Here is a 15,482-nt window from a genome sequence, read left to right as displayed (position 1 = left end):
ATTTTAATGCCAAGTCTATTTTCATTATCAGACAGTATTGCTTTGTTTAACAGATGTCTATTGTTGTTTGTGCATTGTGCTGTAAAGTGTAAAAATAAAATCCAAATAATCATTGCAGAGGTAAAGCGGTATGCACACATTAGTGTTTATGGTAAATGGGGCAAAAAAGCCAGGTAATGGGACATTGGAATGGCTGCAGGGGGACTCTGGTGCCATATTTTGGTTGCCTGTTTTTCAATTTGCACGAAAGTCGGTATCCCATAAATCCACCGGAGTGGGCGGGATTACATAATTATGTATGAAAATTTTATGTTAAACAGCATACAGATTTGTACCTATTTTTCAGGGCCTTGTTCAGATTTTTGATGTTTCAAGGTTGAGAGGTATGTCACCCACCTTTCACTGAGGTGGAAAACAACCTCATAATTGAGTCATTACAACAACACTACCAAGTCTTGCCGTCCAGAGGGAGGGCAAATAGGCAGGAGCGATAAGCCTTGTGGGATCAAATGGTCTGTAACATAAATGCTGTGAGGCATCAGAATCGCACATATGAGCAGGTGTGACACTGTGTCACAGATATGATCCACTTAGCATGCAGAAGGGCAGCAGACATGGCCAGGGATCAGCAGGTCACTGGTGGTGGGCCTGCAGTAGAAAAACTTCTGAGAGGCAATGAGGAATTCCCGGTGAGTCTTGCAACATAGGACAACTCCCAGGCTTCCATCAGGCCATATGTTATGGATGTGGGCTCCACCATTTCCACCCAAGAGGAGTGCCCAGGTATGTTTAGTTGAATCATATTCAAAATACTGTAGTATTTAGCATGTCACACTGTACATAGTTTTACATGGGTGTCAGGTGTTTTACAGTGTGGGGGGAAATAGGTTACCTGTAATTTTAAGCTCATGCAGAAATTGTGACTCACATACCTGTTGTCATAGCAGCTACTGTAACTGGAGGATATTTGGGCATACTACCAGTGTTATACTGTAACATGTAGTGCTGTTTACATTACCTCTCCCTCAATTGTTTTTCAGGACTATAAGGAATAGGAAGAGGCTGTGCCCCTGCCACTAGTAAGCACAAAATATTTTTGTCACAGATGTAAATTTACTTTAAAGTATTAACTAAAGTGCCATCTCAGACCTGTTGGCTAGATAAGTGTCCTGTCTGCATGATTGAGAAATGTGGAGATATGTTCTAAATGTGCACACCGTGGTCATACGTAGGCATTGTAGGTGTCACCACAGTGACTGATTTCACAGTATTAACAGGACTTATCAGATAGCCATGCCTGTAAACTGTGCGAGTTCTGCAGAATGTCAGCAGTGTACATAATTTACGTATTGCTCATGAAATTCCACTTTAAAGACCTGTTAATGTTATTCTGAAATAGTTACAAATGTGAGTTACAAATTAATGACCTCAGGTCCTACTATCTCAGATTGTGGGTTGTACAAGTCTGTAATAGTGACAGCAGTGTATACAGCTTAACATATATTGAAACATAGTATTGCAGAGCATAGTAGTGCAGGTATTAATGTGATGCTTTCTCCTTTATATCACAGGTGGCCTGGGAGGTTTGTTGTTGTCCCCTTCACAACCTGAAGTCAGTGTCTCTTCAGACTCTGATGATGATGGTGGCCAAAGTGAGGCACAACTGGTGGTTGCAGGTGCTGAATCTGTCACAGAGGTTTACATCCCTCATCCACCATCATTATCACAGTATACAGTCAGTATGCCAACACATACCCAGTCCCCTGAGGCCACAGATATTGGACAGTCAAAGGGTGGGAACACTGAACAAGGAAGTGTGGCTACTGTAGCTGCGGAGAGTGTCAACACTGGCCATTGCCAAACAGTTGGTGAGGTTCTACACAGGTGGATTGATAGGGGTGCTCATAGGAGGCCTGCTGTTGCTCCACCAACTGTTGCAGGTGTCTCATCATGTGTTACTCGGCATATGTTTAGGGCCATCATGGAGGCACAGGAACATTCTGAAAGGAACTCCAGACGAATGCTCAGGGTTACGGATGCAGCACAGTCTGACATCCATGACTGTCTCCACCATGTTGCTGATACCCTGACTCAGTTGACTGACCCAGTGGAAAAACTTTGGTCTGAGGGAGATAGCACAATATCTGCTTTGGGACACACATTGTCTGTGATGGAATTTCTGGTTGGAGTTGAGCATTGGACTCATGGATGTAGGTGAGCAACTACATTTGCTGAGGCCATGCACAATCATGGCCCTGTAGTGACAGTAAATCAGGTGCTCCAGAGGGAAATGTGCTGGCCATGGGCTTGTGGTCCTGGGTGGTCCCATGGAGGATACAGTCCCAGCAGACAGCAGTCACCCTCAGGTAGTAGCCAAGTATCTGGCCTTGGACATGGAGGTGCCAGTGCAACTCCTGGCAGAGCTAGTTCTCATGTTTGGGGGTGGAGATGAACTGTCAGCTCTACTGTGCACAGCTCAAAGCTGTCCAACATACATTAACATAAGGCTAGCACTGAGATTGGCTGTGCTCATGCAGACACTCACACACCACTGTTACACTTAGGTCACCTACAGACACACAAACACATTTACATGGTCCATCTTGCCTGATCCTCTTTATGCCTTGCACACACCTTGACAATCTATTGGGTCAGCCTACACCTCCTGCACCCCCATACAACACGCTGTGCAAGTGATGATGCCTGTGCCACATCCCTGTCATCTTTCTCATGGATCCAGGGAAATGAAGCTACAAGTCAAATGCACGGAGTGACTATATAAATTAATATATATTTGTTTCATCCATTGCTGCCTTTGACATGCTACTTGTACTGGTCAGTAACACAGTTTGAACACTGCCATTTGTAATGTGCAAACCACATTACGTTGTGTATGTTACTTTGGATACTGTTGTAATGGTTGTGTAATCACACAATGAAAGGTGTCTCATGGCATTGTTTACATTTCACTTTCAGGATTGTCTATGATACACCTATGGGTTCACATCTACAATAAACCAATCAACATCAGAGCACAGGATGGAATGACAGCATATAAGAAAAATGTCATCAGAAAGGTAAAATAGTATATTTGCATGACTCCTTGGGTTCATATGTGTATAATAGGCTTACAAAAACAAGGGTGTCTTTCATCCTACCCATGCATCCCTAAACTCTGACAAGGTCTGATACCTTTGTTAAGTGTAAGCAGGGTTTTGGGAGCTGACACATGGACAAGCCTGGGTGTGCGAGGCTAACCATCCACAGTTTCCCTGTGTCCATTAGAGACATTTGTCCTGTAGCAGTTATAATTGCCGTGTTCCCCATCCTGTTTGTGTAACTTGCACATGATTTGTGTTAGGGTGGAATTGTACTTTGCATGCATTAGGAGCCTGTTACATATTGGGTGTAGACTAATGTTTGGGCTACATACCTGTCTGTCTAGCATGTCCTGTTTAAAACACAGTCAAGGTGTAGGTGTGTAGGAGAGGTAATTCTTGTGCTAGCCCTTTCTTGGATATGCAGGAGGTCATAGTGGGGTCTGACACCTCCCTTCCAAACCATTATGGAGACAGAATACACAGTTATGGGCTTGACACAGTCTGCATAGGACATGTTATGCACACTGTGTATCGGTTTACTGTGGGACCTCTGTGGATGTGACAGTAGTCATATATGCCTGGTTAGTAACATACCAAAGGTGGCATTGCACTCAATGGTAGGTGTGATGAATGTCAAATACACTGGCACAATGACTGTCTTGGATTTACATGCCATACATTTGTTTATAGGGTGCATAACATAGAATGCATCTCCAAATATTACCAACCCATATCAATATCTATGTGTCTGTAAGCCCCTGACAACAGGGTTAATTGTTGGAGGTGTGCAGCCAATATGTTAGTTACCAGGGGTAGATGATTTCCCAAGGGATAGTATTGTGCATTCCATGTCATTTACTGTTAATCCATGGCTCTGACAACAACTGAATATCTGTCTCAGCCCATCCTGGATAACTGCTGAGTCAGTCTGGAATTAAACGACAGCTCCTAATTTGCACTCTTCTGCAAATTTAGTCAGTCAAAGGCTAATGACAGTGGCTTTAACTGCACAGAAGTAAATACCTTGAAAGAGCACATCCTATCCCACCCAAACCCACATCTCACATACCTACATGTGCAGAGGTCTTTACCATACACATAAGTAAACATCAAACACCTCATAAACCCAAATGCAAGCTTGCTACACATAATCGTACTTCGGCAGAACACAGCACACATAATAGCTCATACATCACTGTCTCACCGGTGAAACACCTAAGGCAAAACACAAAATCAAACATATTACTCCTAGATGATTGCATCATGAGACACACTGATGTGCCTCTCACCAGACTACATAAGGAGAGGTCATGGTCAGCTTTGTGTGAGGTGCCAATACATGCCATATCATACATAGGGTCTATATTATAACACCGAAGTTTCAAAACTTTGAGTGTTCTAATACTGAACCCTAGTCGTCAAAAATTTAAAACATCGAACATACAGAACAGCAAATTTTTTCCTAGGGAAAAAATTCACTGTTCCAAAACACATACACACAACACAAGCACACCAAACAAACAGCAATCCACACACATACAACTAAACTCTTACACCTAACCCTACACTAAACTATACATGCACCACTAACTAACCACTTACCTTAACCCAAACCCTAACCCTAAGGTCCGTCACTATCGCACAGTCACCTCACCTCCGCCCTAACCCTAACTCACCTACACCACCCTAACCCTCACGTCCACACAATTGCACACTTACCTGACCCATGCCCTAACCCTAAATCACCTAACCCTCCCTAACCGTCACGTCCACACAATCGCACACTTACCTGACCCACGCCCTAACTCTAAATCACCTAACCCGCCCTAACCCTCACATCCACACAATCGCACACTTACCTGAACCTGACCCGTAACTTTCCTAAGCAACAGAAATGGACAACCGAATACTTTCCCTATGAAAAAAAATTTGTTTTTCTGTTTCTTCGATATTTTCAGCATTCACTGAAAACGGGTCAATATTAGAACACTCGAAGTTTTGAAACTTCGGTGTTCTAATATAAACCCCATACATACAGTCAAGTCTGTCAACATTAGGCACTGTTATTACTATGTCATAGTTCCTGTAGGTGTGTACAATTTGAGACAAACCACTCTGGACTGTATGCAGAGATAGGACTGGGCTGACAGGCTACATGTCTCAGGCAGGTATGCCCTTGGCATTGAGCTGCATTTTCCCATCACCTAGCATGATGGCTTCATAATGTAAGGGGATCCACTCTCTGTCAGCCTGTGATTACCTGCTCAGCAGTCCTCAATGCTTTGCCACAGATGATCTTCATCTGTTACACTTGGATTTTGGCAACTGGCCAAGGCTGTTGCTACCCCCATACAGCACCTTTTAGGCAGTGTCACAAGGAAACATTTTCTAATGAGAAAACCCCCATCTACAAACAATATCATGTTTATGCTGCTAAATGCTCTGAATGTCACCACAAAACTCCACTCACTGGAAGCCATCCCCACCTTGGAACATACAGACATTTGTGCAGTCACAGACACCTCAGTTAAGGCTGTGGAGAGCATCATAGACATACCAGGCTATACCTCCTTCCACACGTTCAGACCTCAAACTTAAAGTGTGCAAAGTAATGGAGGTGGTGTATCCATATTTATTAAGGACAGCTGCATATCCAGATTAGTTAGACAGTATAATTCACTGGAGAAACAGCAGGTGCTACTGACTGCTTGTAGGGCACATAATCAAGCCATTGACAGCTACAGGAGCACCTCCATGAATCTGGACACCCACTGTGTTTAAATGGATCTACTTGAGTCTATCAAGACACATCAAAACAAGATGGGTTTGGTTGACTTTAACTATCCACCAAATGAGTAGATTACTCATGCTCAAACTCACTTGCCCAGAGGTGATTTGACTTTCTTAACTACAATGCTTTGGACCAGCAGGTTTGCTTCCACACAAGGGGAGGCAACATACTGATTTAGGTGCTTACCAATATGGGTGACCACTGTACATCCTCCACTGTGAGGTCCTCCTTGGTGAGGTATGACCACAAATTGGTCTCATTAAAAGTAAGTATCACACCTGACAACCCTCCACCCACAGCATGTAAAGCAATAAAGTTCAACAAAGCAGATTATAACCTCCCATGGGATGGTATAAATAGCTTCACTGCACCACCCCCTCAGATGGAACAGGCAACTATGCCAAGCTCTACACCAATGCTTTATACAAGCACCTGTATAACTGCATTGGCTCACTGTACCTGACAGGGGCAAAACAACCTCCTCATGGCACAGCACACCTGCCTGGTGGACAACTGCTATTAGGAGGCTTTACAATAAGAGGTAGATATTGGTGTCTTACATTAGGAGGTAGGGAGCCCCCTTAAAATGGTATCACTCCCTCCTCAACCTAAACAAGTAAATAAGTGTTTTTGTGAAGTCCTGCAAAACAAAGTATGGGAAAAAATTAGACTCCTCCACAAAGGGCAACCACAAGGCATTGCACAGTTACATGTGTAACATAAAAGGAAAGTTGCACACTGTTGCCAAACTCGTACATAATGATACCACATATAATGAGCCACTAGACATAGCTAACCTGTTGGCCGACAGGTTCTGTGACAACTGCACTCCCTTGTCCCCACCACATGTACACCATGACATCCCTATAACCTGTTCCATACTTTGTATCTCTAAAGAGCAGGTAGTAAATGGTCTCTCTAAGGTGACAAACACAGCATCTGTTGCACCTGCTAACATCTGAGGCTGCATTCTAAACAGTATCCAACATGGATTACCAACACCATTGGAAACTCTTTGCAATCATAGTGTAACCATCGGCTGCATCCCAGTTGACTAGAAATCGGCCACTGTTATACCCTTGCACAGAGGTGGTGAGTTCACTGACCATGGGAACTATAGCCCTATTAGCCTGACTAGCCATATCTGTAAGGCCATGGGGCAACTCATCATGGACCATATCAACAAAGATACAGGCAATCAAAAAACACTTGACCCTACACTGTTAGGATCTGTGATAGGGAGACCATACCTATTAAACCTGGCGGACATGTATGAGGCAGTCACCGGTTACCTGGATGAGGGGATATCTGTGCATGCAACCACTTGGACTTAGCCAAGTCATTTGACACTATCCCCCCTCAAGCATCATTGACAAACCCTCCCAGCTAGGTATTGATGCTCACAGAGTTTATAGTTATTTAGAAGAAAATTCAATCATGGCAGTATAACAAAAGGGTAATAAAAGAAAGTCATATGGAACAAAGGATCATCTGTTGCTAAATAAAGTCATAATGGAGAACTGTAAAAAAGGGAAAAAATCTAAGCATGGCATTGATTGATTACAAAAATAAATGTGATAGTGTCCCACATTCATGGATAAAAGAGTGCTTATAATGTATAAGATACACCCTATACTGATCAACTACATTACAGTGACCATGAATCAGTGGCAGACCACTTTGCAATTAAGCCATGATAGAGAAAAAAATATTATTCCAGGGGATAAAAATTCAAAGAGGGATCTTCCAGGGTGACTCCCTGTTACCACTGCTATACTATCTTGCCCTTATCCCTTTAAGCTGTCTGCTTATCAGATTAGAATATGGCTATAATTTGGCTACTAGAAAACAACAAAGTGTAAAGACCTCAAATCTTCTATATGTCTATGATTTAAAATTGTATAGCGCATCAAATGAGAAACTGAAAGCACAACTGCAAGTAGCCAAAACCTTTTCAGTTGATATAAGAATGTGATTTTGTCTTGATAAATGTGCAAAAGCAACCTTTAAAGCTATAAAATTGCAGCACCAAGAAAACATCAGTTTGGGGCAAGCATGCGATGTAAAAAAACTTGAGCAAGAGGAAGTGTATAAATATTTGTGAATTGATGAATGATCAATAATAAAACATGAACAAATGTGAATAAAACTTAATAAGGAATATTTTAGAAGACGTAAATTAATCCTGAAAATAGAGCTGACATCTAAGAACAAAATTCAAGCTATAAACTAATTTGCTCTTCCTGTCCTAACTTACAGTTTCGGAGTGTTTGACTGGCCCCAAAACATGTTAGATAGATTAGACAGAAGAACAAGAAGGATGCTTCATGCTCACCAAATGATTTATAAAAAATTAGTGCATACCAAGATTATATATTCCCCATTCCGAAAGAGGTATGGGCCTCCTTGAAATTGATTACATGTATAGATCTGCAGTCGTGGGACTGCACACATATCTGCTGACTTCACAAGACCCAAACATAATGAAAGTTTTGAAACATGAGGAGAATAAATCTAAGATGACTTCCTTGCTTAAAGTGCTTAACCCATGTCAGCACCAAGCAGGCATGGAAATCAAACCAGTATTATATAAATATCAGGCAGCAACTAAATGTGCCAAAAAAACAAAAGAAAGAATTTAAGTTGAAGGATCAGATGAGAAGGCAAGAAATGCGGAAAATGCATAAATATAGTTGCAAGTATAGAAAACTTCTGGAAGAACCTTATGTTGATCAGGATAGAATGCAAGAATGGTTAAGGAGAGGTGAACTCAAACCAAAACATGAAAAGTTAATATTGGTGGCCCAAGATAGTGGGCTACATACACGGTGGTTGATAACGTCCACTGAACATGTGGGAGAGACAGACGAATGTAGGTTTTGTAAAACAGAATTGGAAATAGTCGCACACATTGCTGCTGGTTTTGACATACTAATGGCAGAAGGATTGTATACTGAAAGGCATAATAATGTGGCAAGGTTGTTGCACTGGGGATTGTGAAAAATATTATGATATTGAAGTGGCTGAAAAACACTGGAAACGAGCCACAAAGCATCATAAAAATGATGAAGTCTACATCACATGGTATCATCCATTACCAAAAGTTCAAAAGATAGATGCAAGAAAACCAGATACAGTGGTCAATGAAAAGAAGACAAAAGTAGCATTGATCATTGAAATCACTACACCCAGTGACTACAGTGTCTTGCATACAGAGAGAGACACAAAATCATAAAATATCAAGATTTGCAGGCAGAAATGAGCAATGTGGAAGAAAGATACCCAGATAATTCCAATAGTAGTAGGAGCAATGGGTCTTATGAAAAATAATCTACAATCGTATTTAGATATGTTACCAATACATGTAACCCTGTAAGAATTGCAGAAGGCGTCATTACTGGGCACATTGCGGGTGCTGCGAAGAGCACTTCTGGTTGACATCAAAGATTGAAACAGTACTAATTTCATGAACTTTAATTATCCTTTGACTTAGGAATGGGGTCCTTTCCAGTTATGGTATTAGAAACCCAAAAGATTTGGAGAAATTAAAAAGTGACTAGCCATCAACAGTGATATTATTAGAGGGGTCACTAACTGGCTCACTGATAGCACTCATATAGTAAGAAGAGGTGTCGCCACCTACAATACCAGAGCTGTAACCAGTGGTATTCCACAGAACTCAGTCCTGGGTCCTCTAAGTTTTGGAATCCATTTATCCAACATACAAACACAAAGTGAATGTTTGTGGCTGACAAGGATTGCTAATGCCTGCAAATTGAGAGCAGTCATAGACTCTCCAAATTACGTCAACATCCTACAAGAAGGTCATACATGACCAAATGATTGTTGACACAATCATGGCAATAAACTCCATGCAAATATAGGTACTATCATTCCTTTTGGTGCAAGCAATGTTCCTGTATGCAGCACAATAGCAACACCTTAAGTACATACTCAGGGGTGAGAGACCTGGGTACACAGACCTAGTCACGCAAGTTTATACCTACCTTACCTTAGATCACCATGTCTCCACAGTGGTAAGAAGTGTGTTATATCTTGCTTACATCATAACTGAGGGCACTGTCACCCATATATGAAGTAGTTATAACCTCCACATAGTCTTCTCTTATCAGGCCACTATGTGAGTGCAATGGCCATTTTGTTATATATGTTTCCAAGCACCAGTGGCAATTGCAGAGACCACAAAGGTTCCTTACAAGGGAAATTCAAGTCTTCAGCATCAGTCCTATAGGGATTGTATGAAATCACTGTAACTTTAGTCTGTATCATACAGACTACTCAGAGGTGATCTCTGACTTGCATACAAAGCAATCTGTGACCCTGCTTTATTGGTAATGTTGCATATCTGTAAGTCAAATGGTACATGGTTTACTAACTGTAAGAACATTAACCTGGTATGTAACATCAGTAAAACATGCTGGAGGGAGTGATGTGTCTACCAGGGTTTAACAAACCTCTGCAACAGTCTCCCACTTAATGTCAAAAGTGCACCTCAATGGACCTCTTCAGATGCAATCTGCATGATTGGATGGGTGGCCATACATTCACCTTGAGGCTTCTGCCTGTGTCCCCCTTGGACAGGGGCAATAGGAGCTGATTGGGTAAATAAGACTAAGAACTTGGCTAGGATTATAATGGACCTAGGACCACTAGCCTAGTAAACTCCAGTTATCATATGATCCCATAGACAGATGTAATATGCTAAACCTGACATCCACACACACCAACTTGGCTACAATGAGAATCATATCACTACCAATTAATGTATAAAGGACACTGTGCAGCACACACACACACACACACACACACACACACACACACACACACACACACACACACACACACACACACACACACACACACACACACACACACACACACACACACACACACACACACACACACACACACACACACACACTCACACACACACACACACACACACACACACACACACACACACACACACACACACACACACACACACACTCCAAGTTGGCTGCAATGAGATTAGAACCATACCTATCTAGTCTTACATACTACAGATCACAGTACGTAATGCACACACCACACCTTCAGTCTGACATTAGCTTCTTTAGGTACTCTTATGCTAGATAAAATAAGCAGGCCTTGTGGAAGACAGGAATTTTGAGGCCTGTATCACCTGCTACACCCAAAATAGTGCAAAACAATGCATTTTTCTAAGTCAGTGTGGTAATCATATTTGTTCTGTAGGGAAATGCACATACACAGCAAGTGGGTTTTAGGGAGATTAGTACCCCTACCTATCTAGTCTTACACACTACAGATCACATTACTTAACAGTACTTAACACATGCACCACAGCTTAAGTCTGATATTAAGGTGGCTGCTGGTAGTCTTATGGTAAATGACATCTGCAGGTCTTGTGTAAGACAGGAATTTGGAGGTCTGCATCAGCTAAAAGGGGCAAAAAGTGAATATTCATTGCGGTTTGAAAGTCAGTGGGGGATCCACACTTGTTTTGTAGGGGGATGCACATGCACACACAAACAGAGCAAGTGGGCTGGAGTGACATTAGAACTCCTAACTATCTAGTGTTTCACACTACAGATTATAGTCCTTACAAGTGCCATGGCTTAAGTCTGACATTAAAGTGGCTGCTGGTCATCTTATGGTAGATGACATCTGCAGGCCTTGTGAAAGACAAGAGTTTGGAGACCTGCATCAAGTGCAAAAAGTTAATATCCATTGCAGTTTGGATGCAGTGGGGCTTCAACACTTGTTTTATAGGGGGGTGCACATGCACACACAAACACACCAAGTGGGCTGGAGTAAAATTAGAATCCCTATGTATCTAGTCTTACACACCACAGATCACAGTACTTAATGCATGCAACATGGCTTAAGTTTGCTTTATAAATGACTGCAGGTGAACTACTTATACAGGACATACACAAGGCCTGTGTTAAACAGCATGTGGTGCCTGCAGAGCGACATTGCTTCTTACTGTCATTTGCATCTGGTAGTCTACCAGTCAGACAACTGTTTTCTTACCATAGCTATGTGGCAACAGTAACCATTTTGGCCATATGTGCCTATCTGCATTTGAATGGGGAGGAGTGTAGCCAAAAACAATTTGCCCTGCCAATGGGTGAGTACAAAACATTACACATTATACATAGGTTCATAGGTTAGTACTAGGCTAACTGCCTTTTTGGGCATTTGAAGCCTAACCAGTTACCCCATGGGATATTGAAAACCTGCACCTTGTGTTCTTAAGGTAAACACCTTAACCATTATGTCATCCTCCCACCCCTTGTTCACATGTTGGTGTATGTGTGATGACATCCAGCAGGCACAAGGTGCTGTAAGTGCATTATCTACTACTGAGCCCTTACTTTTGATCCTTTTACAAACATTATATATGTGTCATAGTGCAGCTTTAATCACCACAATGTGGGTATGTCAGGCAATGCTGACACACACACACACACACACACACACACACATATATATATATATATATATATATATATATATATATATATATATATATATATATATACACACAGATATATATATATATATATATATATATATATATATATATATATATATATATATATATATACACAGATATAGCTTTGTGAGTGTCTGATATATATATATATATATATATATATATATATATATATATATATATATATGTGTGTGTGTGTGTGTGTGTGTGTGTGTGTGTGTGTGTGTGTGTGTGTGTGTGTGTGTGTGTGTGTGTGTGTGTGTGTGTGTGTGTGTGTGTGTGTGTTATTTAGATATATATGGGGAGAGACAGAGATTTATGTGTGTATGCATATCTATATGTATAGCTATATATATATATATATATATATATATATATATATATATATATATATATATATGTATACATGTACAGTCCAGTCCGGGATTTTATATATTACACAATATGGCACCTGTCTCTGTTTCTGCACTGCTGCATTTCATTCACATTGGCTAAGATTTTCTAAAGATGTCTTATGTAATTAATATGTGACAGCAGTTAAAATAGTACAGCACAAACAGAATGACCATCTGTAGAAGACAAATTATTGATACCTCACATTCAAGACAAGTGGATACTTCTAGATAAGAATCATGAACGCCATCATACAAGACCTTAGTCCTTTAAGATGTAGAAGCTGCTTGACAGACAAGGGGTCATTCATCACATAATCACCTGTATAAATAAGTATATTGGTTATTCCTCGGTTACCTAAGACATACAATGTATGATCAGTTTCTAAAGCACTGTCCTGAGACTGAATGAAATGCTAATATATCACTGATGAGTCACTGTTAAAGCAGTTACAAGGGAACACTGCTGTGTTGCGGGTAGGGGAACAACACCACATATTCCGTTGGGATACACAACAAACTGACTATCATTTAACCCGACTGTTTAACATCTGCCTTCCATGATGTACCAGTAATCTGTTGCAGTAAGACTGCATGAATATTCCATGCATGAGGCCTCCAGAATAAAATGTAAACATGTTAGTGAAATGGGTATCTGTAGTCCCATGCGGATGTCATTTCTGTCCAACTAACCCACTATAGTTTATTTTATTTTATTTTTATTTTATTTAACATTTGTTGACCGGGAATGTCCGACTAGGTTCCACAGAGCCTGTTTTCAGTGGAGGCCTTGGGAGAAATGCTCCAGATGCATGTCTTTGGAATACTTGCATAATGTACCTGGTCCATACATACACTGGCATATCATAATAAGCCTGTAGACTGATGTATAGGTTACATAATTACCCTGCAAATGCAGCAGTTGACACAAGGCTGACTGTCTGATGAAAGCAGTACACAGCCAATACACAGATACAGACAGGATGTGTGACTTGCCTGGAATTAATTTTAATATCTGTATGTGAGTAGGAGTAAGGCATTAGTCCATAGGTCCCTAGGTTGTTAGTGACTGTGCTATACATTGTCTCTTAGCCAAAGCCAGTGCATACTGGGCATGTCTACATCTGCCTACAGGGACATCAGCAGAGGGTTCCTCCTTCAAGTCCTCTTGTGACTGTGGTTGTGGTGACCTAGGCACTGGTGGTGGGTTGTGTATCCCTTCTCTTTGCTGATCCTTCTGCAGTTGTTTCCTCAGGCTCAGACTGTGTAGCATAGCACATACTGTGAATATCTGTGCACATGTGGCTGCAGTATACTGCAGGGCTCCACCAGATATGCCAAGGCACTGGAACCATGACTTACAAAGCCCAAACACACACTGTATGATGTTCCTAGTTTCTGCATGTGTCTCATTATGACATTCTTCCATGGCTATCCATTTCTGATGGGTGTCATCATCCACAGTTCCAGGATGTAGACAGGATCCCCCAGTAAATGGCCCTGTGGGATGTCCCCCCGACAAACATCTGGTACAGCTGCGATGTGCACCAGATATGAGAGTCATGATACCTGCCAGGGTTGCCAGCACACATATTCAGGATAATCCCATGGGCATTGCACATGACCTGGCAGTAGATGGAGTGATATCCCTTGTGGTTAACGTAGGTGTACCCTGCTCACCAGGTGGTGCCTTGATGTCTACATATCCAATCTATGGCACACAATGCTTCAGATTAGTGTGCTATCAGTTTGCTGGCATGTGGAAGCATAGCATCCAGGAACTGGTGGAGTATCCTGGATGCAGATGTCTGTGACATCCCCATCATGTCCCCAGTTGCTCTTTGAAAAGTACCTGTAGCTAGCATCCTATGAAAAGTACCTGTAGCTACTATCCTATGAAAAGTACCTGTAGCTAGTATCCTAAGGGCTACACAGACACCTTTGTCTCCAATGGGATGAGTTCCCCTCTGTCAGCTCTGGCTAGGAATTGAGGATGGCAGAGCTCAGTGAGTTCTAGTAATATGTCCCTGTCCACACTGTAGTGCTCTACAATCTCCAGCTCATGTAGCTCCTAGAAGGCTACCCTGAGCCTAAACTCTCTTCTCCTTCTTGGCCTAGGCCTATTGTCAGCAGCACCAAACAGCACTGACTTCAGCATCTAGCACATACAGATGTAGCAGACCTGCAGCAGCCCCTTGCATTATCCCAGTTAAAATTCTCAGGTCTCTATTTCAATGGCCAAGAGTAATGAGGGAAAATCAGAATGTAGGATGTATGCATATTTTATCCAGTTCTACTTTAGGTTCACCATGTGGCATTGACTAATTATAATGCAGTTCACCTGCACAGGATATAATTAACATAATTTAGAGGCCCTATTTTAGTGTGTGCCGCTCTGCTATGCACTGCAGCACCCAGCATAGCTTATACAAAATTCAAAAATATTTATTGAAGATATCTGGTTTTAATTGATTGCTTCCTATGTCATCACAGTCATGTGAGTAATCTCTGACTGAACATGCTCAGCGATGTGCAAACACGTGCAACTGGGAACAAAAAAATCCTAAAAATAAGATGACACCCCCCATGTCACCCACATCCTCTGGGAATATCAACATTGTGTAGGAGCCTACAAGAAGTGGATATGTAGACACAGTTTACTCCTTTAAGAAATT

The sequence above is a fragment of the Protopterus annectens genome, chromosome 7.part0 (genome assembly GCF_019279795.1).
Source record: "Protopterus annectens isolate FY-2018-M chromosome 7.part0, PAN1.0, whole genome shotgun sequence".
Lineage (NCBI taxonomy): Eukaryota > Metazoa > Chordata > Ceratodontiformes > Protopteridae > Protopterus > Protopterus annectens.
Note: the sequence above shows the minus strand (reverse complement) of the source record.